Genomic DNA, 17,595 nt, shown 5'->3' with positions numbered 1-17,595 from the left:
CACCATATTTAACAGTCCTCATTGTATGATATTAGCACTCCTCATTGTATTAAATTAATTTAATACCAACATAAAGAGCATGTTTGGTAATTACTAATCATTGTACTGTGTTGTGGTCATACCAATTTGTAATGCAGTCAAACCCGCATTAACTGAACCCGTGTGAGAAATTTCACTCGTTCTTTCTTTCGTAGGTATCTCCTTCACTTTCATTCCCTTTCACAGCCGTTGATCGCGACAGCAACTCCACCACCACGGCATCTGCCTCCACGCGATCTGCCTCAACACCGCCAGCTCCACGCAATCTGCCTCCACACTGCCACTGTCGCACAACGCCACGCCACTATTGTGCCTCAGCACCGCACCGCCACTGCCGCGCGACCCCAACTCCACCACCACGCGATTTGCCTTCGCCGCATGACACCAGCTGCACTGCCTTCGCTGCGCGACACCAACTATCTTCATGACCTGCCTTCGCCGACACGGCCGCCACACGCTTCGCGACGCTCCTCCACCACGCTAGCGCAGCGTCTGGGGCATTCTTGATTGAGCAATTGAAGCAGAGGACAGAAAGCTTGGAGATTTCTTGAGGCCGGTAATTCCTATGTATCATGTTTTTCTATTACTGCTTACCCTATTTGTGCTGGAGAAACTGGGCATTATTTTGTTGTTTAAAAATGAAAATGGATTTATTAATGTGTTGAAGAAGTTGCTCTGTTGCTAGTGAGTGAAGCTATTTTATGTGTATTGCTGCTTATCAAAATGTTTATGTTGTAAGTTATCTCCTTTTAGGAAATTGAATGCTTCTGCAAGTTCTCTGGTAAGGGCTATTTTACTAGCTCTAACAGATTCCTTCGTGTGCATTAATTAGCTTAATAGTTTATTGACCCATATCCAATGCCTATTGTCCATTTATCTAGCAGTCTAGCTTTATGAGTGTGTGAAGTGAACTTTTGTTTTGTATTTCAGGACTTGGGATTAGAAATGTATAACATTCAATATCTTTGTATCAAAGAACTGATATATGTTAACGTAGTGTGACATGGTCTTTATTAGCTTCTTGATTTGCGATGATGTTTGACAACCATCTTCGACTATAATTGCCGACATATAAGCTGCTACATATTGTATCCCATGAATCACAACTATTATTGTAATATGGTGATTTTGAATCCAAAACTTGGTAGTATCAAGATCTTATCTAAAAAAAAAAAAAGGAAAGGACCTGGTAGTGTCAAGAAAATAGACCTATGTTTATTTATCTTCATGTTTTGTATGCTTCTTTACTAAACTGTTATGAGTTACTTTTAATTTTATCAAGTTTTTTTTAGTTCTGTTATTTCAGCTCAACTTTGTTCAATTGTGGTTTCCTTTAACTGAGCTAATAGTGCTGTTTGGTCAAAGTAAGCTTGGCTTCATAAGCTTTTCATGGTAGTGTATAGAATTGGGTACAATTTTGGGTTAGACAAGTCAAAGTCTTATTAAGTAATTGTGCTACTTACTGACTTGGTAATTGTTATATTTCTCGGTATGATTTGAAACATTAGAAAGCGAACATCAGCTGTACGTAGTGTCATTTATGTTAATAATAGAAAATTATAAGTACTTAGTTTATTAAACATTATTAAAAAGTTCAGTTCTTTGTTAATGAGTTTTCTTTCCTTGAATTCTTGATAGACTTTTTTCAAATGACACTTTTGGCATCTTGAGAGCTTACTCTGCAGAAATTCTTTATTCATGCTACTATTATTATTATTCTGACTATTAGTGCTGGATTGCTAGTATTACGATGATGATGATATCTGCAATGAAAGTGATAAGTATGGCAATAACTAATTGCAACAAATCCCCCTCTGCAAGTAATGGTAATATCTTTTTGTTTATTAATGTTTCTGATTTTGTATCATGAACTTGTCATTGCAGACTGTGAGTGGAAGGCTCAGGCAGGCAACAATTGTGTTGCTTTATTTGATTGGAGTTGCAGCAGAATTTGTAGGTCTGCCGATAGGATTAAGGTGGTCCATTGGGGTGTGGGGAAGGTGAGAATGCTTAATGGAGTGCTACATTCTAACAAGTGCTTTGAAATCTTCCAAACTCTTGAAGATTGCAAAATAAGGTGAAAGAAGCAGATGTGCAAATCTTTTTCTGTAGTTTTATTCGAATGTAGGGAATTTTATATACATAAGGAGAGTGGGAGAGACCTTGCTTTTGGTCCTGTCCCATTTTAGTTAGAAGGGACTGGCCACGGTAGCAGCTAGGAACGGGAGTTGTCGCCACCCAATTCTTTGATGCTTGGAAGTCCACTTTGTAAGATAGATTTCCATGTCTATCAAGCTGTGATAATAATTGCAAGATCTTTGTGGTGCCTTTTTTCGGCTTTTTCTCAGAGCTTTTTGATACCATTCAATTTTTGAAAGTTTTAAATGATCTTGCTAACTAAAGCCAATTTGACAGGATCTTCAACCGTGTAAAAGCTTATATAGCCTTATATTTTTGTTCTCTTTGTATTTAATCAACTCTCTACCAGGTTCTGAGGTATCAGTTTATCAAATGCCACTAAATTTCAGTCAAAACCGGAACAAAATGCATTATCCTCTAGAGTTGTAATATCTGATGCATATATTTCTCAGAAGCCAAAGCAACGAAAAAAAAGGCACTTCACATGAGTGATTGAGCGAGTGATTAACATATTTGTTTCTCCTCTTATTTGACACCGACTGCGTATGGATCCATTGCTGTCAAATTTTCATCTTTTTAGAACAATAAAAAACAAACTACGTTTTAAAGTTTCAGCGTAGAGTGAAACTTAAAAACCCCAACAACTACTTACGAAATTTCAAATAGTGTTACAAGAGACTTGAATATGATGCTGCTAATAACAAACAAACAAAAAAATTACTGCAGCTTTTGCTGTAGAAATTAATATGCCCGGAACTGAAAGGTCTTTGAACCAAAGATGACTTTTGAGCTAATATTTTACGTTTTTACTATTTATTTATGTTGTGTTATTATTTGGAGATTATTTGATTAAATTATTTGTTTCGTTATATGTTTGAAAATACTGAAAAAATAAAGGTTATGCTGTTGAAAATTTAAGACCATATGCTCTAATCTTTATTTAAATTATTTTTTAATTTTTATACTTAAAAAAATAATGTTAAATTTTTAAAATTTAAAACTTCTATATTTAATACTTTTCTAAGGACTAATAAATATTATTTTCTAAATATATAATTTAAATTAATAGTTAAAAAATTAATACAATATAGTGCAACATCAAACATAATATAACTAAAATTTAATACAATACAGTGTAGTACCGAATATCATACAATATTAATATAATACAGTACTAATACAATAAAATATAATACAATATATATATATTAAAATAATATAATATAACGTGTCAAACGCACCCCATTAGTTTGTGCATTAACTTTGTAGCCGTTGCCTCTGCTCTTTGATATCTTTCTTCCTTTTTTGCCCGCATTTATTCTTTTTCTTTCCGGAGCTATGAGCTTGCAATGAAATCAACGCCAACTAATATAAAAAAGAAATTTAATCAGTGCCAATTAATATATAAAAATAAATAAATTTAATCTTTCGGAAATAAAATTGTCCAGGTTACTCCAAGCGGGAAAATGTTGATTTTGCAGCGTCTAAAAATTCACAGAAATCAAATGCAAATTAAAGGAAACACTTTGAAAGCTCATTCAAATCATTTTGCGACAGGGTAATTTTCGGTTTCCTCCCTTAAAGTTTAGGATCCTTCCACTTTAATAAATTGTATGAGTGCATCTCTACTTTATACCCTTACAGTTAATATAAAGTTTAGTATACAAGGGTAATTAAATAATTATCAAACTAAGTTTGAATTTTCGCACTTTGGAGACTGGAATTCCTTGAAACACTCTAGTGCACACTCGTTACTAACAAAATCATGCTAATATACGTTCTTTTTTTCACCAAAACCAGAATAACGCTTGTCATTTTTTATTTTTTTATTTTGCACAGAAACCAAAACAATGCTCTTATCTTTCATCTTTGCAAATCAAACCCTCAAGCCCCATTGGATTCGTCAGTCTTCACCGAAATTCACCAATTCAGCCTCCACCGTCTCCTAAACTTCCTCGACCGACCTCTCCTCCCTTCAATCTACGACGATCAGGAGCAGCACCTCATCCACGAGCCAAAACGCCGCGTTTTGCCCTTCAAGTACGACTTCTCCTCTCTGTACGACTGGACTAAGGACATTTTCAGCGTCGTCGTCGCTTCACTTTTCGACGTTGGGTGCAGTTCGCTTACTGTTGTTTACCATGTATTTGGTGTGGAGCCTCTTTGCTAATCGTCACGATTCTCGCAATTCGCATGAGGGATTCAGTGATGTTGATGATCATGGTGATGATCTGAGCCCTAAGAATATGGGATACGAGAAGATTGCGGATAGGAAAGCTGTGTGATGTGGTGTATCTAAATAATTAATTAAGATTAATATTTGTGTAATTATGTATTGAGTTTTTATTTTCATTTGATGATTTCTCTGCGGCTATAAGCTGCATTATGATCATTATCATTCGAACAAAGTTATGCTTTGTGGTATGTAATTACGAGCTGTTATATCTCTGAATCTCTCTATGTTTACGACATTCAGTTTAGTTAATAAGTCCCGCTCTCGTAAGGAGTCACCACTTTAGTCAGTATTTTATCTCTTATGGGCCGACCTGGTGCAAGTGGAGATTAGTCTGAATTGTAGTATGAGTGGAGATTAGTCTGAATTGTGGTACGGGCTTAAAGGTGCTTCCCACAGTTGGGACTCACTCAAGACTACCCTGTGGTTCAAACAAAAAAAAATGTTTTATGAATGTAAGGGTGTTTTAGTCATTTAGTGAGTCAATTAACGGTCAAATAAACATTATACTAACGGTAGGGGTGTAAAGTGGAGATACACTCATACAATCTATTAAAGTGGAGGGACCCAAACATTAGGGGAGGAAATCGAAAATTACCCTTTTGCGACGCGGAAACACAAGCCTATTTTGCAAGCCGGAAGCTCTTGTTGGATATTTGCTTCTTGGGGAAACAACCTTAGCCTAGACTTTGAAAGCTCCTGTAATAATTATTTTAATAGAAAGTGAACTTCGTCCTTCCAACCAGAATACATAAGGTATTTGAGAAATCCAATAATCCGAATAATAGATTAAATATTAGTATCAGTTTATTTAGGTACACACATATCATTAAGAACTTGTTGGATGAACAAATGAATAACGCCACATGCTTGTCTTACCTAAAATTCTCTACTCCTTGTTAATAATAAATGAGAAAATATTTACCGTCCATCTATTTTTTTCGACTTTATAAAAAATACACAAATTTTTTTTTTTTGCTAGAATCCACCTAAAGTTACGTTTCGTTTTACTTTTCCACTTTCATTTACAGTCCGTTATAACATTACTGATGTCCTAATGGGTAAATCAATCATTTCAACAAAGCAGCCCAAAACGACTTCGTTTACAACTTTAATTGGTAGCGGTGATGTGGTGGTGGAATCGAATGGAACTTTGCCGTCTATCTCCTTCTCCCACAAAGTTCATGCACAGCTTATTAAACCTTGGCAGTCCACTGTTGTTGTTAAACTCCTAGGGAGACAGATCGGCTACAAAATGCTATGCAACCGCTTAAGAGTCTTTTTGGGGTAAGACTCAAGGATTTACGGTCAATAAAAGTACGCAAAATAAATACGAATTAAGAAAGCAACCAACAAAAAATAAAGCTAAAAATCATAATTAATTAATTATCTGAATTGGCAATATGAAAATTACCGTTAGAAGAGGAAGCGGAAAGAGTAGAGTATGGTGGTGGTGGAGGAGATGAGAAATGTTGGAAAGCGATTCTAGCGGCGTCGTTTTGGGCCTTTTTGGACGACTTGCAAAGATTCGGAGAAGTGAAAGATTGGTCGTTAACGGTAACGGTTGCTTGATAGCTTGAGGGTTGTGGACTTGTGGTCAAAATAAAATCAGGCTGTTTGGCTTAAGTAACATTCGTCGGATTTTAATTTCATTCTGATAACTAAGTGGGATTATGGTGGATTATCAAATAATCACTCTTTTGAGAATCTACCCCAAAATATTTTTTGATTTGTCATTTAAAAAAAAAATCGAACATTAGTTGATTGAGTTTTTCTTTTAAGACTCAATAAAGTAGCAATCATCAGATAAATGATTATCAAACATAATTTCGCAGTATATTCTCAATTTGGAATCAACCACAATCCCAAACATGCAACTAACTGAATGCATGGCTGCTTCATTGCCTTTTTTGTACATAGGTTTGTTTTGTACTTTTATTTTATGACTGCTATTGAATGGAATCGGTAGCCGCCAGGTAGCATTCAGTGGGTGGACTTTTATCAAACAACAGTTTAGGCTTTAGCTGCCGCGCTTTCAAAATTAAGTTGAAAGTACAACGGCTGAAAACATACCGATGTTGGTTTCGTTAATTGTATGGTGTTCTTGAATGAAATGGTAAATGGTAGGTGTTATTCAACGTTATATTTATACTCGACTGGGTTTTGTCAGCTTTTATGTTCTGGGTAAGGTACTTCTAGTTTTTATAAGCTCTAGTCTTTTAAATGAGGGTGTGGGACGAATGAAATATGATAGGTATGAAACGGGTTTTCAAGTTACCATGCTCGTGCTGAAAACTTTACTTCTTTTTTATGCCGGGTTATGAATAATTTTGTAGGTTCTTCGAGTGAAAGTGCAGCGCAAGTAGATACACGAGAAATAGATCGAAGTATTCAGGTCAATGCAACCACTCGGAACAGTAAGCATAGAGATTGCGTATCATCTTCCTCCAGGATCAGTTCTCTCTCATACTTTCCCTCACTGTGATGATTCCTTCCTCTTGCATAGCGTTGTCGTTCCTGCAGCTGCAATTAAACATGCAACGTTGATGCTTGATTCGGTTCCTGGTGACTGGTTCACAAGAAGGAAGAAGCCAGCGTTCATCAATAGCAGAATCAAGATCATGTTTGTTGGGTCCCATGTTGTGGTTCAGCTAGTTAAGGATGGTGAAATGGATGAGATAAGAGAGGTTCTTGAACAGAGTGACCCTGCTTGGAACCCACCCAGCTGATTCTGCTGATGCGCAGGGACAAACATTGCTTCATATTGCTATAGCTCATAGCAGGCCTGATATTGTTCAACTTTTGCTTGAGTTTCGGCCGAATGTTGAGTCTCAAGACCGGTGTGGCTGCAGTATTCCACTTGAAGCCGCGGCTGCTGCAGGGGAAGCAGTTACTGGGTTGATGAGATGCATTATTCGTGTATCAAACATTTCTTAAAATTGCAGAATTCATCAATAAAACTGCATTTAACATTCATGGGAGGTCTCTTTATTAAATTTGAAAAAAAAAAATCACGGAAAGTCTAATTGGTAGGATGTTCAAGATCTAATTCAATTCAATCCAATCAAACCAATAGATCTGATCTAAACCAATCCAACTTTTGTCATATTGACATTTTGATTGGATTGGATGAGATTGCAAAATAAAAAATATAATGTTATTAGATTGGTCTATGGATCTATATGTTCAAATCCAATATAAACCAATCCAACCAATTAATTTTTTATTTTCTTTATTTATTTTTATTTTTAAAAAAAAGCTATATGTCACTTTTATATTTAACTTGCTAAAAAAAACTATAAATTATGGATTTGTATCCTTTTGGTGGACAAGATTGTGTTTTTTCCAGGGCATTTTGTTTTTTTTCTTGAATGAATCACGACAACTTCTGCCATTATGTACTAGCACCGATTAACAAATTATATTTTTTATTATTATGTTTTGCTAGTGGCAATTGAGAAATTATTGGCCTTTTTGCTTAATTTCACCAAACAGTCCATCACTAACTTTTAGATGAAATGTAAATTGGACAAATGCTAAGTAAAATTGTCTGCGTATTTTGGTATTTGTTATTCGAAAGGGTATATCCGTAATTTATAGTAAATAATTTGGGCAAAAAAATAATTGTATCTCAATTTTAAGCTTTTAAAAAATTATTGATTGTGATATATCTCAAATTAATGTATTAATTTATTTATTATAAGGGTATAATAGTAATTAAAAATTAAAAATAAATTTACTGTTAAAACAAACGGTGTTTGTTAACGGAAAGGGGATTATAAGTCCTTTTTGAAACGTTGAGGGATTTTTTGTCCCTTTTCCTAAACGTTGGGGGGTTGAATGTCCTTTTCTCTTTTTTTAATTGTTAAGAATTATAACTGTAGAGAGCAACTAATGATTTTTATTTGTAAAATTTTATTTTAATTGGATTGATCATATCGAATTAAATTGGATTCGACGTTTTATTGTTTTAAATTATAATGGATTTCTATTAGTGATCGGACCCGGAATATAAAATGGAATATATGATGGATTGGACTTAAATTTGACAAAATCCAATGGATCTGAACCATTAAACGACCCTACCAATTAGTAAAGAAATTAGTTCTTATCATTTTATTTATAATTTAAAAAAAAAAGAAAAAAGAGAGAAAGAAATCTTCATGGAAGAAAGAGAAATTATTACGTACAAGAAGAAGAAAACAGAAGAAGAAGAAAAATACACCTAATCGGAGGGACGTAACATAACCATTCTTACCTTCAAAATGTATAACAATGAAAGTACGATGCATGATTGTCTTACCAGCTAATGCTATCATGAGAAGCACCTAAACCCGCATGATGATGAACATTTAGGACATACATTGCCACTTTGATGCATCAAGTGTCTGCGTTTTTTATGATTTTGTAAACTTGCGATGCCAAAACTCTCACTTAACCTGTAAAACTTTTAGCATAATTTTGTAAAACATTATATTATTAAAATACTTTTTGATTATATATTTCACATTTTCTTTCATTCACGAACACTTATATTATTAGGAATTTTGAGATTAGTTTTAACCTTAATTGAGATGAGATGTTCGGAGATATTGTTATGGGGTTGGTGGGTTGACATTATTAAAGAAAAAATAATTGTAGTTACATAAAGATCGTGACAGGATGAATGGCGATGATCGTGGTGGAGATAAAATGAGATAAATATTTAATGGTTAGTTGATAATTTACATATTAGTTTTGACTTTAATTAAAAAAATACTATCTTCTTGCAAGAAATATAGATTAACATATATATATATAAAAGCATATTAATTGAAATGCCAAATAAAAATATACACAAGACCCTATATTATTTTTGTCAAATTATTATTTAAAAATTATATTTATCAAACATTATTAATTATAATTTTATAGTTATATTTTTTCTTTTCATAACAGTTTTAAACTGGGCCGTTGGGCGTCAAACTCAATGGTCAATAGAGTCTCAAATCAAAAGAGGGAGTTGGGCGAACCTGAGCCCAGTTTACTCGCACCTTTGAACCTGTTGGTTTTCTTATCTTTTTCACCATAAGTTTTTAATTTCTGAGAAAAATGTTCATTTTGGCCCATATAGGAAATTACAGAAATATACAGTTATGTCAAAGCAACCGAAAATGTTACAGCTGACTGTTTTTACACAAAATATTTGATTAACACTTTTATTCATAGACAATTCCTAAGTTAAAACTCAAAAATTCATTTTAAAATTTTATACGTAGATTTGGTTAAATTAAGCCATATCTCACTCAGTCACTCACTCTCTCTCTCTCAAAATACAACCGTACGATTAATACATGAAATTAAATATTATGTGTCCGATGATCATGTGAGCACTTCAGAAACCAGAAGTATTAATTAAGTCTTCTGGGCACAAATTTCATTTATTTAAATTTAAAACAAGGGGAGGTGTTCTGCATGATGATTGATGCATGCCATCCGCTTTGGCTTAATTGCCTGTTTTGTTTTTAATTAATTATAAGATAATTATATTGCTAGAGATAAAATAAAACGTCATGATCGTGCATGATCTTCCCTTTTGTTCTAAAATATTGTTGAATGCGTGACTTTACGGCAAAGGTGTTAATTTCTTATGGGATTAATGAATGAACTATAATTAGGGATGGCAATGGGGAGGGGAGGGGAGGGGAGGGGACCAATCTCTCCATATCCATCCTGATATTTTGTGTATGTCCCCGTCTCCTCCCCGTCCCCGTCAGAATTGTTTGAGAGAATCCCCATCCCCTTCCCGAATAATAACAGGGGATCCCCGAGGGTCCTCGGTCCCCGAATAATTAATAGTCTAATACATTTTTTTTATTTTTGATTTTAAATTAATCATATTAAAATAAAAAATTCAGATAAAAATAAAGTTTAAAATATATCTTACATTAATATTGATCCATTACAAAGTCACATTCAAAATATAAATTATTAAAATAATTATCTTTGTCAATGTCTCAATCTTCATAATCCTACAATAAAAAGAAAAAAAAAATTTTTTATATCGGCAATAAAATAAATGAAATAAATGTAGATACTTAATTAATATTTTTAATAAAACTATTTACTTCCTGCTCGTCCTGCTCCTTCTGTTCTTCCTCGAGAAATGTGGCAAATTGAGAGATAGCCTCAGATTTCAAACCTAAAATAATGAAAATGATATAAGTAACGTAACTTATAAGTGCAAATATTAATAACTGTATAATATAATTACAATGTAAAATAAACTCATACTGTTATTGTAAGTTCGTAACCAACTTTAACAGCACATTAAGGCCTCCAATGTGCTTGGATGAAGTTTGTTACGGTGTGGGCTCACAACTCTACCACCGGTGCTAAAAGCTGATTCAGAAGCAACTGTTGTAATTGGAATTGCCAAAATATCTCTAGCAATTCGAGCTAATGTAGGATACCTATTAGCATTTGTCTTCCACCAACTCAAAATATCAAAATCTTCCATCCAGGGTATAACTTTTTCATCCAAATATGAATCTAATTCATCTGCAACAACTGCACAATCTCCATTGTTTACATAATCATCAAAACATGTCATCCATTTGGTTGCTTTCTTATAAGAATCCCCTGTAGATCTAATAGAAGAACTACTACCAGTATAATCAAAGCAATAAACAGTTGGTGAAAACTTCAATTGATACTCTTCCACTAATTCCCGGCAAAGGGTGACCACTTTCCCAACATACAACTCTTTAACACCACCATCAACCATAGAAAAGTAATATTCAATGAACTTCTTTTTATACCTTGGATCAAAGATACATGCCACACCCAAAATTCCACTCATATCTTGCCAATATTTATAATTTTGTTATTTATTTATTAGTAATTTTAAAAATAAAAATAAAAATTAAAATAGGGAAATGGGTAGGGGATGGGGATTCCACCTCATCCTCGTCCCCTCCCCGAATAAAAAATTGGGTATAAAATTATCCTGGTACCCTCTCCGAATGGGAAAAATCCCCGAGGGTATCCGTCCCCGTGGGGATTTTTGCCATCCCTAACTATAATTAAAAAAAAAAGGAAAAAACTTAAAACGGAGAAATAAACTATAATTAAAGCTATTCTCATGATCACGTACATGAATTCAAGCAGAAAGGAATTTATCTTACCTCGCGTGAGTTTCGTAAATATTGCAACATTTTTTTTTCTGAATTTTCCATGAATAATCTCTTGCACGCTACAGGTTAAAAGAGGGTTTGTAAATTTTGGATATAAAATCTTATCTCATGGATTTGGTTTTGACTGAGATATAGGGTTAAGGGTTGAGATGGAGGTGAACTTTCTTATGTTCTTTACAAAGAGAGTGACGATCTTGAAGTAAGACAATGCTCAAGCCAATTAAAAATTATTGGTTTGGTCAGTCAATATGGATTTTTATTTATAGTCTCAATTGGAAGCTATAGCTATTAACTTGCCATGACTCAACTAATTAAAAGAGTTTTTATTATGAATTGAAAAAGATTAGTTGTACGCAAAGTCTTCATTCCAAACAATGTAGATGGAAATGAGATGGCGTAGTAAAGTGTAACAATCAAATGGAAAGAATGTTCAATGGTTGGTGAAGAGCAGCCTTAATGCTCATGCAAGCAAGCAGCCTCAGCTAAAACTCTGCTGTCTAAAAGGTGGGGTTCGTGGTTTATTTTTTTGGTTTTTTCTTCTTCTTCTTCTTTTTCTTTTTTAGAGGGAAATTATTTGTGTTGTTTCATTAGAGAAAAAAATATTCCAGACGTTAAATGTTACAATTAGTATTTAGTTGGCAACGTAGAGTATTGGTAAGGGCTACTTTGGGGATATTGTAATTTTTAAATATTTATTATTGAGTATACTTTATAAAAAAATCAGTTGTGAGAAGAATAAATTAAACATTTAATAAAATTTATTTTTAAAATTACTATGAGTTTTTAAAATAATTATATGTATTTAGTAAATCGTAATGTTAAATCATTATAAGAATATAAATTACTTAAGTGAACACAATGTTAAATATAAAGTTTATTTATATATTTATAAGTGTGTGTGATGATGATGATGATGATGATAATAATATCTTTAAATTTAATAATTTTATTTCCTAACTAAATAATAATAATGTTAATTTTTTATAATATTTGCGATGATATATGTGAATTATATTAAGTATAAAATTGATTCTTAAAATTAGATTTTAAAAAATTATTTCTTTTTTTTATAATATGCCGTAGGATGAGATATTTTGAAAAAAATAATTATAAATAAAAGTTACTAAATATCAAAATTAATTTAGGAAAAAAGCCATTTTCATTCCTAAGGTTTCATGTAATAGTTATTTTCATCCATACTTTTTAAACAATAGCCCAAAATATTCTTCTGTTAACTCACCGTTAGTTGAATATCGTTTGTTAGTAATTCATTAAAGGAAAAAAAATGATTTTCCATCAAAGAGAAAATTAGAAAAATAAACAAAAGTTAACATATAACTAAAAATGATTTTATTTAGTCTCACTAAACAGGAAATACCGAAAAAGATGAAAAACTTATATGTCAAGAAATTTATTTTTCACTTCTTTCTATTTTGACAGCATGAAAACCCTAGATCTAAGTACTAAAAATATCACAATTTTTTTTATTCATATAAGTATACTCTCTAATTGCACTGTAAAATGACTTGATTGAGTTGAAGATAAAGAAGATATTCAGCACATGCAAGCACATAAAAATTGATGGTATTTTTAAGTTTTTAATTACAGTTTATTCCTTATGGCAATTATTCAATGATTATATTAAACTATATCATTGTTAATTTCATTTAGGAAAAAATTAATGAATTTTACATACTTTGTAGTATTATTTAATTGTGTGAAAAAATTATTTTAATATAGTTTGTATCACTTTAATAAAAAATCATATGCCCTCAATGAATTATTAGTTAACGACTTTACACTAACGGTGAGTTAAGGGAATGATATTTTAGTTTATTGTTTGAAAATTATGGATGAAATGTGTTATTGCATTAATAAAAATGACTTTTTCCCTTAATTTTAACTTTTTAAAATTACTTTTAAATCTAAAAACAATCCCAATCAGACCCTAAATCTAATTTAATAATGCATTTACGTTGCTTTACACTCAAAATTAGCCATTATTTATGATTGTCTTCAACAAATTAAATAACTTTTTTTTTCCCTTTAGAAAGGACAACAATTTCTTTCTGCCCGGAAATCTCCCTCGTTAGCCACTATGGATGACAAAAATCAGAGCACTGTTGGCAGCTTTGGACACACTGCCCGGGACTCTGTCCAGTCAATCCACACGCGTCACGTGTCAATTTGCATAAGTAGGCGTCTGGGGAAGCGCGTGATGAGAATTCCAATGCCAAACTACCACCGACAGCAGCCCGATCGTGCGTGCCACTCTCTACAGCAACGAATCTGAATCCGGATACGTTTACATATTCAATTTTATAGGAAGGGCCGTGAACGTTGTGCTTCGTCCGCCGACGGTTGCAAATTAAACGTTCCATTATTTTGAGCCGAACACGAGCTTGCTGTATTTTTATTCCAAACAAAATAAAAATTCCCACTTAATGCAGTTGCCAAACACACCTTAACTCCGTAACCGTATGCATAATTCAAACTTTTACACCCACAATTAGAAGGGGCTTTCGGCATTAGTGTCTATTTGATATAACTAATTTAATAACTATAAATACTTATTTAATTCAATAAATTTTTATAATAATTTTTGTTATTGTTTGATTATTTTTCTAATAAAATTTTTGCAGTTTAAATAAATTATTTTGTCTTTATTAGTAAAAATTCAAATTTTGAATTTTTGAAAATAAAGGTTAAAGAATTTTTTTAAATATTAAAATATTTAAAATATTTTTTATTTATTTGACAATCTTATTTTATTCTTTTCATAGCATAACTTTAAAAAAAACATGACTAATAAAGAAATTTCATATTTTTTAATAAAAACTCTTATTGACAATCAAATAACTAATTTTTTTTTGTTATAAAAGCTCTACTTAAATAAGTTTTACTTGAAAAGTTGTACAAAACGAAGTGTTTGGGAGAAATACGTCGACGAGACCAGGCATGGTGAGCAGATATCTGATGGCAGAGTTCTGCGAACCGGTATGTCCCGTAAAAGCCTGGTGCGCGGGGGAACAGGAGCAGAAATATCCTGCTCATCCACGAGCACGTCATCCGCGAGGCCAATTTTCTGTAAGAGGCATAAGGCCATTCCGGCTAGAGGTCGAGAGGCGAGGAGACCCGGTCGACGGCAGTTGGCAAGACAGGCTCCCCAGCCCGAGAATCTAGGCACGACAGCCACGCTTTCCCCAGAACCGTGGCGTAACACGCAAGATCTCACAGAACCACGACAGCCACGCTTTCCCCAGAACCGTGGCGTAACACGCAAGATCCCGCGTTTGCCCATAACGCAGCAGTCAGAGTCCCATACCGTCTCGAAAAAAGCGAAAGACTGGGATTCAGGGGAAGCCTATAAAAAGGTAGCCAACGAAGGTAAAAGGGTTAGCATTTTTGAGATTAAAAAAGAAATTCAAAAGAAGAGAAAACCACGAAAAAGCCATAAGATCTGTGGCGAGCGTTTCCCAAACCTTCATATCTGACTTGAGCGTCGGAGGGTTTGCGCCGGGAAAACAACCGGCGTACTCTAACTTGTCTGTGTGTGCAGGAACCTCTGGAGAAGAAGCCTCACGAGAAGACCTTCTGGTCGTGAAGAAGTTGATCGGGCAAAAATCCTGGTCGTAGAACGAGGAGAACCGGAATCCCGCATCAACATTTTGGCGCCGTCTGTGGGGACCAGAGCAAAAAGCTTCTGTTGATAGCAAGGAGAGGGGTGAAGCAAGTGAAAAGCGATGGAGACAGGAGGAAGTAGTGCACAAGGGGGTGATAGGAGGCTTAACGATTCCGTGACGCTGAGGGAGATAGTCAGTGAGGCACGGGAAAAAGTCATGTTCGACCGGATGGAACGGATGGAAAAGCAGATGGAAACCTTGACAACCATCCTGCATGAGCTGCGGAGCGAGCGAGGGGTAACCCAAGAGGGAAGGGTGAGAGGCGGTGGAGTGGCACTAGGTCCCGATAGTGCGGGGAGAAGTCAAACCACCGGGAGATTTGGTGGTGAGAGAGGTAACGTACCTCTGCGGGGAGAATTTCATAGAGAACGAGAGCAGTCCCCGGCAAGACAGACTGGTGACGAGGACGACGGGGTGGTGAATGCAGAGGAAACAGAGTTGAGGCAACACGTGCATGATGTAGAGCAAGAGCGGGATCAAGTTGCAGCACGTGACCCTGGTCGTGCAGTGCAGCTGGAGGAGGAAGTGCGCAGACTAGTGCAGATAATTGACGACATGCAAGGAAGGAACAGAGCCCCTGGTTGGAGGATAATGCTGGACGGAGAATCACCGCTCGCAGCAGAGATCATGAGGGCAGTTATTCCGAGAGATTTCCACCTCCCAGACCTCAGATACTCGGGAAGAACTGATCCGCTGGTGCACATAGAGCGCTTCAACGACATAACCGGGGTACAAGGATTATCTCAATCCCAAAGGTGCAGGGTGTTCCCACTCTCCCTTGAGGGACGTGCACGAGAATGGTACAAGAAACTTCCTCGGGGCAGCATTAAAACCTTCGAGCAGATGTGCCAGGAATTCGCGGAGCAGTTTAGTGGGGCAATGACACCGGAAGATGACATGATGGAGCTGAAAAGCATGAAACAGGGGGAGCAAGAAACCCTTCGGGAATTCATCAAGAGGTTTCATCGGGCTGTCCTCGACTTGGGGGCCTTCAACCACCCTCAGGCGTTAAGGGGATTGAAGGAAGGGGTGAAGATAGGAAGGCTGTGGTACAATTTGAGAAGCCCAGCGATTCAAACGTATGCAGCCGCATACGAACAGGCTAAGAGAGACATCGAGATTAAAGAGGAGAAGGCTGCACGGATTAAGACAGACCAGTTAGAAGGGTTGGGGAGGAAAGAGAAGAAAACATTACCGGGGAATGGGCCGATCAGGAGGAGGGACCACCAGGCCTCCGGTGGTGGAGCAGGAGGTCGGGTAACTGCTTACCAGCCTCATCAGAGGCCACCACAGTATCAGCGCAGCAGGGCGCAACCTCCTCGTTCCCCAGCTAGGGAGCCTTGGAGAAGGCATGAGTCGGCATCTGGTGGTCTTCCCCACGATAGCAGAGCGAGTAGACCAGAAGTACTTCCACCGCCCCCAACTCAGAGCGGGGCAAACAAAGAAAGAGCAGTGCACCTGATCGACCAGAACCCGGACTATGGGCGGTACACTTCCTTGAAGATGTCCCTGGATGAGGTGTACGAGGCCATAAAGGATCGAGGGCTGCTGCACCTCCCTACACCAATAACAAAGCTACCCAACAGGAGGGATGGAGGACGTTATTGTAAGTTCCATGGCACTCATGGCCATACCACAGCAGAGTGTAGAGATCTCAAGACCCAGGTCGAAGATTTGGTGAGAAATCGGTACCTGGACGAGTTTATAGATGGGACCTTCCCGATGGTGGCCACAACAGGTGAAGGGGAGCAGAGTGGTAGAAACTTGAGGCGCGAGCAGCCCGCAGTAAGAATGATAGCTGGGGGCCCAACATTGGCCGGAGATTCCAACAGATCGAGAAAAAATTATGCTAGGTACGCCATGACCAGTAAAGAGGTACTCTTCAGCACCCCAGCAGCCAAACGAGCAAGTGTCAGGCAAGTGCCGATCATGTGGACGGATGAGGATGAGGAAGAGATTCTATACCCCCACGAGGATGCTTTAGTCATCAAGGCTACTGTCGCTAGCAAGAAGTTTGATCGGATACTGATTGATACGGGGAGTTCAGTTGATGTGTTATTTAAGTCAACCTTGGAAGAGATGGGAATAGCCGACCGGAAGTTGGAATACACCAATACCTCCTTGAAGGGGTTCGGAGGAGGGAAGCTGGTCCCTCTGGGCGTGGTCGAGCTGCCTATCACAATTGGGAGCTCCCCGACAGAAAGAACAATGATACTGGACTTTGTCGTAGTGGATGAAGAAAGTCCTTACCAGATGATCCTAGTTCGGCCATTTTTAAGGATGAGCAAAGCGGTGTTGTCCAACCATTATCTGGCTCTGAAGTACC

General features: G+C 36.1%; 1 long non-coding RNA gene across 1 annotated transcript; it reads left to right on the top strand.

The window, feature by feature from the left end:
• LOC112498264 (uncharacterized) lies at positions 1 to 2,354 on the top strand. Its single transcript, XR_003065398.2, has 2 exons — positions 1 to 595; positions 1,924 to 2,354. It is a non-coding gene; the product is annotated as an uncharacterized LOC112498264 (long non-coding RNA).
• The last annotated feature ends 15,241 nt before the right edge of the window (positions 2,355 to 17,595 follow it).

This window comes from Citrus sinensis, chromosome 3 (assembly GCF_022201045.2).
Source record: "Citrus sinensis cultivar Valencia sweet orange chromosome 3, DVS_A1.0, whole genome shotgun sequence".
Classification (NCBI taxonomy): domain Eukaryota; kingdom Viridiplantae; phylum Streptophyta; class Magnoliopsida; order Sapindales; family Rutaceae; genus Citrus; species Citrus sinensis.
Note: the sequence above shows the minus strand (reverse complement) of the source record. Positions and strands in the feature narration are given on the sequence as shown.